Genomic DNA, 10136 nt, shown 5'->3' on the forward strand with positions numbered 1-10136 from the left:
TGGTTGGCAGAGAGAGAGAGAAAGCTGACATGAGAGGCGATTGACAAAACGACGGGCGAGCCGACATTTTCCTTCTCTCATTTTGGCTTCCTTCCTGCCTGGCCCTCCCTTCTGCCCTTGCCTTTCTCTCCTGTTTGGACCTCTTCCCTTGCGATCCACAAATTGCCTGCTTGACGACCGACGTTGGAGAAACTTTGGGAGCGCCGTCGATTCTCTTCCCTGCGTTCGCATTTGAATGACGAGCATACGGGCGAGTCTGTGTGTCGAAGTCTGTCTGGGGACGTCCCGATATAGGGGTTTAGTTTTTATCGTCGCGATTCCTTGTCCCGATATTTATTAAATAAATCCTTTCATTATTTTCCCTTTGATTCTAAAACCCGTTTGTGTGAGTTAATTTTCACAGGGTGAAGACGCTGACGCGCATGGACCGTGAGGTAAATCTTGCCGCTTCTTCTTCTTCTTCTTCCCCCCGCGCGGGTATCGGAAATCCAACATTGATCGTCGCCTCATTAAGCTCGTTTAAATCCGTGATTTCCCGGTCTTCACTGAGGGCAATCACGCGACAATATGTATGTGTGTATATGTATGTGTTTGTGTTTATATGTTTGTGTGTGCGTGCGTGTGTGTATGTGTTTGTGTGTATTGGTGGATGTGGATGTGTGTGTGTGTGTGTGTGTGTGTGTGTGTGTGTGTGTGTGTGTGTGTGTGTGTGTGTGTGTGTGTGTGTGTGTGTGTGTGTGTGTGTGTGTGTGTGCGTGTGTGCATATGTATGTGTTTGTGTGTATATGTATGTGTTTATGTGTGTATATGTATGTGTATGTAAATGCATGCCATAGCATGAACCAATTTGATGAAGATGAAGATTCAACAGATTCTGCTCAACGTTGACTTGTTAATTATTCTGAGTGAGACTGTAATTCTCACGTTTAGAAAATTCACACAATTTCTTATTTCCTTGTGCCTCTTGAGAGATTAAAAAAGTGTGATGAACATACTTTAAGTCACATTAACATCGTTATAACACGTCTCCTTTTCACTTTCTCATTTCACACCACTCAGCTATATTATTCCCACGTACAACCATGCGATACTCGAACCTCATTTAAAATGGATACATGCAATTTAATTATCCCAGATCATCATGATCCACCTGTTGTTTTTGCTCTGCACAGCTACATGGTATTTGTGGGTTGGTACAAGATTCATATACACAGTACTATGAATGATTAATCACATAGTATATATTAAGATTATCAAACATAACTGTCAATCCACCCAATTCATTCAAATGCATTTCCTTAAACTTCATTGCATGTAGACAGGGGAAGGGAGGGAGTCAAACATTCTGCCACAAACTGTCGGATGAGTCGAAGCTCAATTGGCTCAAATTGGCGGCTGTGATTGGACAGATTCGTTGGCAACGTGCTGTAGGACAACTCCAATCCGACTGCATGAGAAGTATAGGCCTACTGTCCAACTTCTGCAGGGCCAGACGGTGCGAGATGCATTTCCAGCCATGGTGTGGGTCCTACATGCAGTCCATATGAAAAGGTGACTATCCGAGATCAACTTACATGGGCTGAAAACTGTACTTTCCAAAAGGAATCTGCTTCCTGTTGCACAGCCAGACTGAGCGCTATGAAGTTGATTTGAATAAGTGGAATTAACCTTATGTAGTATCAAACTATTTTGATTCCAAATACACACATTTTCAACTTGAGTGATGCACATTATGCCAATTAAAGTGAAAGATTATACGCATGAAGTTGTCACGTGTGCCGTGCCTCGGCCTGCAGCTCTGAAGTCGACCAGACTGAGAACTGCTGGAACATTGCAGGCAGAAAATTGGCTGAAAAGACGCCAAGAACCATGATTGAGCTGCAGACTCATTTGATGTGGGTTCGGAGAGGAAATTACAGTCGAATACATTCGTAATGTAATCTCGTCCGTGCCCAGGAGGTGCCAAGCTGTCATCGAGGTGAAAGGAAGTTTAACCAAGCACTGTGGGAGGGTTTATATCGATTAAAGATTTATTAAGAGTATGTCGACTGCCGTGGGAAGCGAGATGCCACTGATGTTTCCAGCATTAGCAATTCCTCACCAGGCAAAAGAAGATTGGCTCACCACTTTTGCTTTTAATGAAGCGTTACTTTTCCTCGTTTGATTCAGGGAGTGACGTTCGTAACTAAAACTTCGTCCATGGTGATAGTGCTTTGCTGGAACAGATTCCTAGATTGTGTTCCATCCTAGACAACTAACTACGAAGCTATAACCAACTGGTCTTAGTTGCGAAACTCAGTCTTATTTTTGCAATCTCAAGTATAAGAAAGCCATTCTTCCTCCGCCACCAAAAGTGGACGGTTATATTTTCACCCCAGTTTGTGTGTCTGTGAGCAGGATATCCCGAAAAGTTGTGGACAGATTTGGACAAAACTTGGTGGAGAGGTTGCATGTGCGACAATGACGAATTGATTCAATTATGGTGAGGATCTGGATTCAGATAGTATCATGTTTAGTGATTCTTCACCATTGAGTGATCCGGCCAAAAACTATGTATAGCATGATATCCCAAAAAGTTGTGGACAGATTTGGACAAAACTTGGTGGAGAGGTTGAGTGTGCGACAAGGACGAATTGATTCAATTATGGTGAGGATCTGCTTTCAGATAGTATAATTTCTAGTGATTCTTCACCATTGAGTGATCGGGCCAAAACACTATGTATAGCATGATATCCCAAAAGGTTGTGGACAGATTTAGACAAAACTTGGTGGAGAAGTTGAGTGTGCGACAAGGACGAAATGATTCAATTATGGTGAGGATCTGCTTTCAGATCGTATAATTTCTAGTGATTCTTCACCATTGAGTGATCTGGCCAAAAACGATGTATAGCATGATATCCCAAAACGTTGTCGACAGATTTGGATAAAACTTGGTGGATGAGTTGCGTAAGTGACAAGAACAAGTCGATTCGATTTTGGTTCTGGTCCGAATCCAGATCTTCCCTATCAGTGGGATACAAAACAAACTGTTCAGGTTTGCGGAGTATGCGCTCTACCGAGTGCCCTTCTAGCTGACCATACTATGCAAATGCTTCGATGTTTGTCGTCGTATTACTTTGAAATAATGAACTTTTGATAAATGAACAATATATCTTATACCTGGAGAATAATCTTCTTGAAATTGCAGGAAAAACCAAAGTAAGCAAGGCAATGCAATCGTTCTTGCACAACTGAAAAGAAAAAGATCCATGCCTCTGCTGCTTGAACAAACCCTCGCCACCCACTGGGGTAGAGGATATGAAAGACTTGAAGGCAGCCACATAAGTGGCCTGAGGGAGTGGCCATTACTGTCAGCTATGGCTCCAGCGCGTGTGTCCAATGCAGTTTGCAATTAGTTTTGACTCGCACTGCACTCGTCGGTGTAACGCAAAAGGGCCAACATGTCCGTTCTGCTGGCTCATGGAGACGATGTTTCCTCAGCTGCCCGTGCGACCAATCTTCGCTTGGATTCATCGCGGTGACATTAAGAGGTCACGTGGCCAGAGGGCCTGTGCAACTGCTGCCCGTGTTTCCTGATAGTCGGTGTGGCTTGCACGTGATAAGGGAATGAGAAAGATTGCATCTGTGGAAGGAACGAGGGTCTACAAGGACACGCAAGCATTTGATCTCCTTCTGTAAGGGTTGATGGCTATGATGTAATTAGTGAAAAAATTGTTTTTCTGTCTTTAAGGCCATTTTTCCCTGCTCGAGCGGGGGTTAGCCTTGCGGGCCCCATGACAATCATCATGGTTCCCTTTTTGAGGCAATGTTTTTATGGCCGGATGCCCTTCCTGAGGCCAACTCAATTTGACGACCTCAGAAGGATGACAGGCTGAGTCAACCTCCCCAGCGTTAATTCAGTGATCAACCACTTCCCATTCCTCTCCCCCCCCCCCACCCCCCTTCCCAATACTCTCTACCCCCCCCCTTCCCAATCCTCTCCCCCTCCCTCTTCCCAATCCTCTCCCCCTCCCTCTTCCCAATCCTCTCCCCCTCCCTCTTCCCAATCCTCTCCCCCTCCCTCTTCCCAATCCTCTTCCCCCCAAGCCCTCTCCCTCCCACAGATCTCCCAATGTCCCTGCTCTCAAATGTTGTACTTGTGTGCTTCCCTCTCTCTCCCCATCTTGTCTCCCGCTCCCCTTATTTTATGTTTTATGTATCAGTTTGTTTTTTTGTGATCAATGTTACCTCTTACACGAGCCTCGATCTTGTATACAATTTTTTTTAAAAACAGGATTCAAACCGAGGATCTTAGGATCCCAAGCCAGCACCCTAACCGCTAAGCCAACACCAGGCTTATATGGTGTAATTAGTGACCAAAACTGAAAACAAAGGTACCGGCACACTAAGATTGTGACCTTCAGGGCATTTTACAGATTTAAAAGCGAAATAGCTTCTGAACTCAAACAAGTTTTCAAGATGAAATGCACTTTCATTTTTCTTCTTAGTGACAAAAGGCATTTTGCTTCCGCATATCATGTCAGAGGATCAATAATAATAATAATAATTCATTTATTTTGTATAGCGCTTTTCCAGAAGCCCAAAGGCGCTTTGACAGAGTGGAAAACATAATGCATAACAATACATGAAAACAACAATTGCAAAAAGACAAGAATCAATCGGGAAATATTTAAAGCAAAAGGAGGGAGAAGGAGAAGAGATAGTCAGGGGTTAAATGCTGTGGGTTGAATGTTGAATGCAGTGTTGAACAGGTGGGTCTTTAGTGATGTTTTGAATGTGGTGAGTGAGGAGGAGTCTCTGATGGTGTGAGGTAGTGAGTTCCAGAGGGTGGGAGCAGCGATGGAGAAGGCCCTGTCCCCCCAGGATCTGAATTTGGTCCGGATGGAGGGGGTCAGGAGGTTGGTACCAGCAGAGCGGAGGTTGCGGGTGGGAGTGTGTCTGGAGAGGAGGTCAGCCAGGTAGGATGGGGCCAGGTTATGGAGGGCTTTGTATGTCAAGAGGAGGATTTTGTACTGGATTCTCTGGGGGATGGGGAGCCAGTGAAGCTTGTAAAGGACGGGGGTGATGTGGTCACGGGTCCGGGAATGGGTGAGTAGACGGGCAGCGGAGTTCTGAATGTATTGGAGTTTATTGGTGATTTTTGAGGGTGAACCATAGAGGAGGCTATTGCAGTAGTCCAGACGGGAGGTGATGAAGGCGTGGATGAGGGTTTCTGCAGCCGTGGAGGAGAGGGATGAGCGGAGACGGGCAATGTTTTTCAGGTGAAAGAAGGCTGACTTTGTGATCTGTTTAGTGTATTTGTCGAAGGAGAGGGTTTGGTCAAAGATGACGCCAAGATTCCGGATGTGAGGGGAGGTGGATACTGGGATACCGTCGATGTTGAGGGCAAAGTTATGGGTGGATTTTGTGAGCGTTTTTGGGCCAATGATGATTATTTCAGATTTATCACAGTTAAGCTTGAGGAAGTTGATTTGAAGCCAGGATTTTATTTCAGTGATGCAGTTTGTCAGGATAGAGTGGGTGTCGGTGGAGACGGACTTGGTGGAGATGAAAAGCTGGATGTCATCGGCGAAGCAGTGGAATTGGAGACCATGACGGCGGATTAAGTGACCGAGGGGGGACAGGTAAAGGATGAAGAGTAGGGGGCCAAGAACTGAACCTTGGGGGACACCTTGGGGGAGGGGAGCAGTGGGGGATTTGCAGTTATTGATGGAGATGAACTGGCGTCTGTCAGAGAGGTATGATTTAATCCAAGAGAGGGCAGTGCCGGTAACGTTAAAGGTGGATTCAAGTCGGGTGAGGAGGATGGTGTGATCGATGGTGTCAAAGGCAGCGCTGAGGTCGAGGAGGACGATAATGTTGAGGTTGTCAGAGGAGAGGAGAAGGTCATTGGTGATTTTGAGGAGAGCAGTTTCAGTACTGTGTTTGGAGCGGAATCCGGAATGGAATGTTTCATACAGGTTATTGGCAGAGAGATGATGTTTGAGTTGAGTGGCTACAGCGCGTTCCAAAACTTTTGACAGAAAGGGTAGGTTGGAGATGGGTCTGAAGTTGTTTAGGGTGTCAGGGTTTAGACCAGGTTTTTTTAGAATGGGGGTAACAGCAGCAATTTTGAGGGAAGGTGGGACGATGCCTGTAGACAGGGAGGAGTTTATTGTTGCAATGATAAGTGGAGAGAGAGCAGGGAGGGAGGCCTTGACAAAGCTGGCGGGGATGGGGTCAAGAGTGCAGGTGGCAGTTTTCATTCCTATGAGGAGTTCAGAGAGGTCAGTCGGGGAGATTGGGGAGAACCGAGACAGGGGGTGGCAGGACAAGGGGGGGCAGGTGGTTGGAGGGGGAGCGGGTGCGGCGGTGGTCAAGCTGTTGTCGATGTTGTCAATTTTGCGTTGGAAGAAAGAGAGGAAGGAGATGCAGTTGTCTACTGTGAATGACTGGGTGGTGGTGTTCAGGGGGCGGAGGAGTTTGTTTATTGTTGAGAAGAGTGCTTTTGGGTTTCCGGAGCCAGAGTGGATAATTTGAGAGTAGTAGGCGGAGCGGGCGTGGGAGAGGGCATCTTTGTAGTGTTTGTAGGTGGTCCTTGTAGGCTTGGGAGTGAACTGTGAGACCCGTTTTATTGCGGAGTCTTTCAAGTTGGCGAGCACGAGTTTTCATCAGGCGGAGTTCAGGGGTAAACCACGGAGCAGAATGGGTGAAAGAAACTGTTTTGGTTTTTACAGGCGCAAGCTGGTCAAGGCAGGAGGAGAGAGTGTGGTTGTAGTAGTCAGTGAGGTCGGAAGGGGTGTGGAGGTCAATGAAGGGAGAAGTGGACATTTTTTCAGAGAGGGTGGATGAGAATGAGGTAGGTGAAAGAGCGTTTAGCTTACGGAAGTTGATAGTGCGATAATGCCTTGGTGTTGGGGCGGGGATGTTGATGGTCAGAGTGATGGCTAAGTGGTCAGAGAGGGTGAGGTCGGAGCCAGAGAGATGGTGCAAATTTAATCCAGTGGAGCAGACAAGGTCCAAAATGTGACCACGGATATGGGTAGGAAAGTCGACATGTTGAGTGAGATTAAAGCAGGTGAGTAAATCAGTGAAGTCAGTGGTTATTGTGGAGTCAGTGGAGTCCATGTGGATATTGAAATCACCAAGGAGGAGGATTGAGGGGGAGAGGGAACATAGCTGGGTCAGAAAGTAGGAGAAGTCAGACAGGAATGATGGGTGTGGTTTGGGAGGGCGGTAGACGACAGCCATGACTGACTGCGTGCGACCAGAGAGTTTAAAAGCCAGGTGTTCATATCAAGGTGTTCATTCTTGATACTCACATATCAAGGTGGTTAATCATGAATATAGAAAGTAGATACATACATACACATTAAGTAGGTATGGTACTGTGGGAGTACCTTAAGGTGTAAGAGTGGTATGGCATTGTTAACTGTCTTTCCCATTTTCGTGCCCAAACCATCCCGTTTCTGTGGCCTGTATTAGGTGTGCATTGTTATAGGTAAGTCAATCGTTTCACAATTTAGGACACCTTCTATGCGACACCTGCTTGCTAGATTACTCTACAAATAACAGCTTCACCTCCAAGCAACACCATGCAAACTCACGGGCAAATCATGCATGCTCACTCACATACCAGCATGCCTCACCCATACACCACCCATAAAACTAGAGAGGCGGAGGAAACCACATGCTGCTACCAAAGACACCATATGAGTGGAAAATGCTTAGAAAAGTGCTCTTTCACATCCTATACAGTAGCATGACACTGTATGTCACCAGCAGATGATTGTATATTTCAGTTTAAAGCTTTTCCTCTTTGTAGTGTGAAACTGTAAAATCGTTGTGAAGAGAATAAAAATGCAAACCACGTGCCAGAGCTGGGCAAGGGCCTGACAAGTCCATGGGGTTATGATGAAACATCGCCAGACACCAGGTCTGCTTTCTCCTGCTTGTTGCAAAATGAGAGTAGTACTTTGTGTAATATGCTTCTTCTTTTTTTGCATCATGGATCAAAACCACCACAACTTATAAAGTCAATACTGTACATTGTTATGTGGTAGAAGGAGGATGGGGGTAATCCATAGCTAGATTCTTGGGTAAAATGCCAGGGGCATAGAAAAGGCTACTTTATATAAGGGTATGTGCCATATGGCAAAGTATAGAAAAGAAGGGACATTCCATAGCTTGTAGAAAATGCCAAACAATACAAAATAAGGAGCATGCAAAAAATCTGGTGTGCATGCTGGACTACCCTCGTGTTCTGAGGAGGAACCAAGTAATGCTCTAGAAAAATTCATATAAAGGGGTGCCAAGTTGATTCATACACCTGCATGAAGAAGTAAATGTATTTTATTTGCCAGATGTAGGGTGTAGGATGTAGATGTGTGCCCCTTTGTCGGGTGCACCTACAAACACTACCAGATGTTTAGCGAAGTATTGGTATCGGTATCGGTTTCGCAAAACACTACCAATATCGGTGCATTACCAGGTGTCGGGTGCCCCTTTGTAGGATGTAGCGTAGATTCATTCTAAATCATTTGAATGACCATCTAAATCATCACATACACCTAATCTACGCTACATCATTTGCCAGATGTAGTGCAGATTTACTCTTGTAAATTAATTAATTGACATATGTTGGAAAATGACATGCCCAGAGGAGGAATCAAACCCAGGTCCTCTGGTGATGAACTTTTAAGTGCTCTGCCATCTGAGCTATCTGAGCAACCCTGACCAAGCATGCAATTTTCCCACATATAGAATTGCTGCTCTCTTTCTGTCACTGCTTCCGGGGCACCCGCTGCCAATCATAGGAGCACCAACGGCCTGCTCAGGAGAGGGTCTTTCTCCAATGGGGGGACAGATCCATGTCCTCTATTATAAACACCACTGGGGGCGCTAGAAACAATTAAATAAATGAACAGGATTATAACTAAGGTACACCAGAGGACCTGGGTTCGATTCCTGGTCTGGGCATGTAATTTTCCCACATATGTCACTTAATTAATTATAATCCTATTCATCTTACTATAATTCACCAAATGTCCACCCATCTGTCTGTGTCTGTTCGAAGGTACCGTAAAAACTGCTGAACCGATCGCAAAGATATTTTGGGTGGGTAATCCTGGGACCCTTGGGAGTAAAATAGGCTATTTAGTTTTCCCAATTTCAGCTTTAGTCTCCAGCATTCTCAGGTTTGGACTCCCGCATAACATTCGCGTTCGCATAACGTTCATTGTTACCTTCGCAAAAGCGGAAGGTTATGTTTTGATCGCTGTGTATTTATTTGTATGTCTGTGTGTGTGTATGTTATTCGCATAACTCAAAAAGTATTCAACCGAATTGCATGAAATTTGGTGGGATGATTGGTTATTATACGGGACACATTTGATTAGATTTTGGGAGCAATCGGGTCAAAGGTCAAGGTCAAGGTCACGAAAAGGTCAAAATCGTATTTTTGTTGTTCTGTTCCCTACACTCCCATGCCAAGTACAGAACAGTAGCTGCGGCGAAGGTATGCGCTCTACCGAGTGCCCGTTCTAGTTCTCATTGTGACGATGTTGCTTTCCCGGGTGCCGCACAAACGGCTGCACCAATCGCTGCACAGCTGCACCGATCGAACTCGGTGACCTCGGACAAAGACCTTTTATAAGGACACGGGTTGAATCCCTGCTTGAAGAGAATTCTAACCCATTTCAACTGAAGGAAACACGTATCGGGAGTACATACGACATAGCGATTGTGAACACGATTATCGATAACGATCACGATCATAGTGTATCGATCACTGTGGGACATTTGGTGAATTATATTAAGATACTGTTTAGATTTTGATGATTTGCGTGTGATATGATTTAACGGATGTTTATATGAATCGTTTAAAATAAAAAAGCCTTCAATTTCTGATATTTTACCTTTTCATTTGGGCCTCCCAATTGAAGCCCCGCCCATAGGGCGGGTACCGTTGCTAGTTTATTTAATACTTGTAAATTAACAGGGAAAATGCCAGAGTAAGTCATGTTAAACATGACGCTCTTGGCTCGCCCTCGCTTTTGGGTCACCCTCTCTCACTTTTGAGTCACCCTCTCTCACTTTTGGGTCACCCTCTTTCACTTTTGGGTCACCCTCTTTCACTTTTGGGTCACCCTCTCACT

The sequence above is a fragment of the Myxine glutinosa genome, chromosome 4 (assembly GCF_964187855.1).
Source record: "Myxine glutinosa chromosome 4, kmMyxGlut1.1, whole genome shotgun sequence".
Taxonomy (NCBI): domain Eukaryota; kingdom Metazoa; phylum Chordata; class Myxini; order Myxiniformes; family Myxinidae; genus Myxine; species Myxine glutinosa.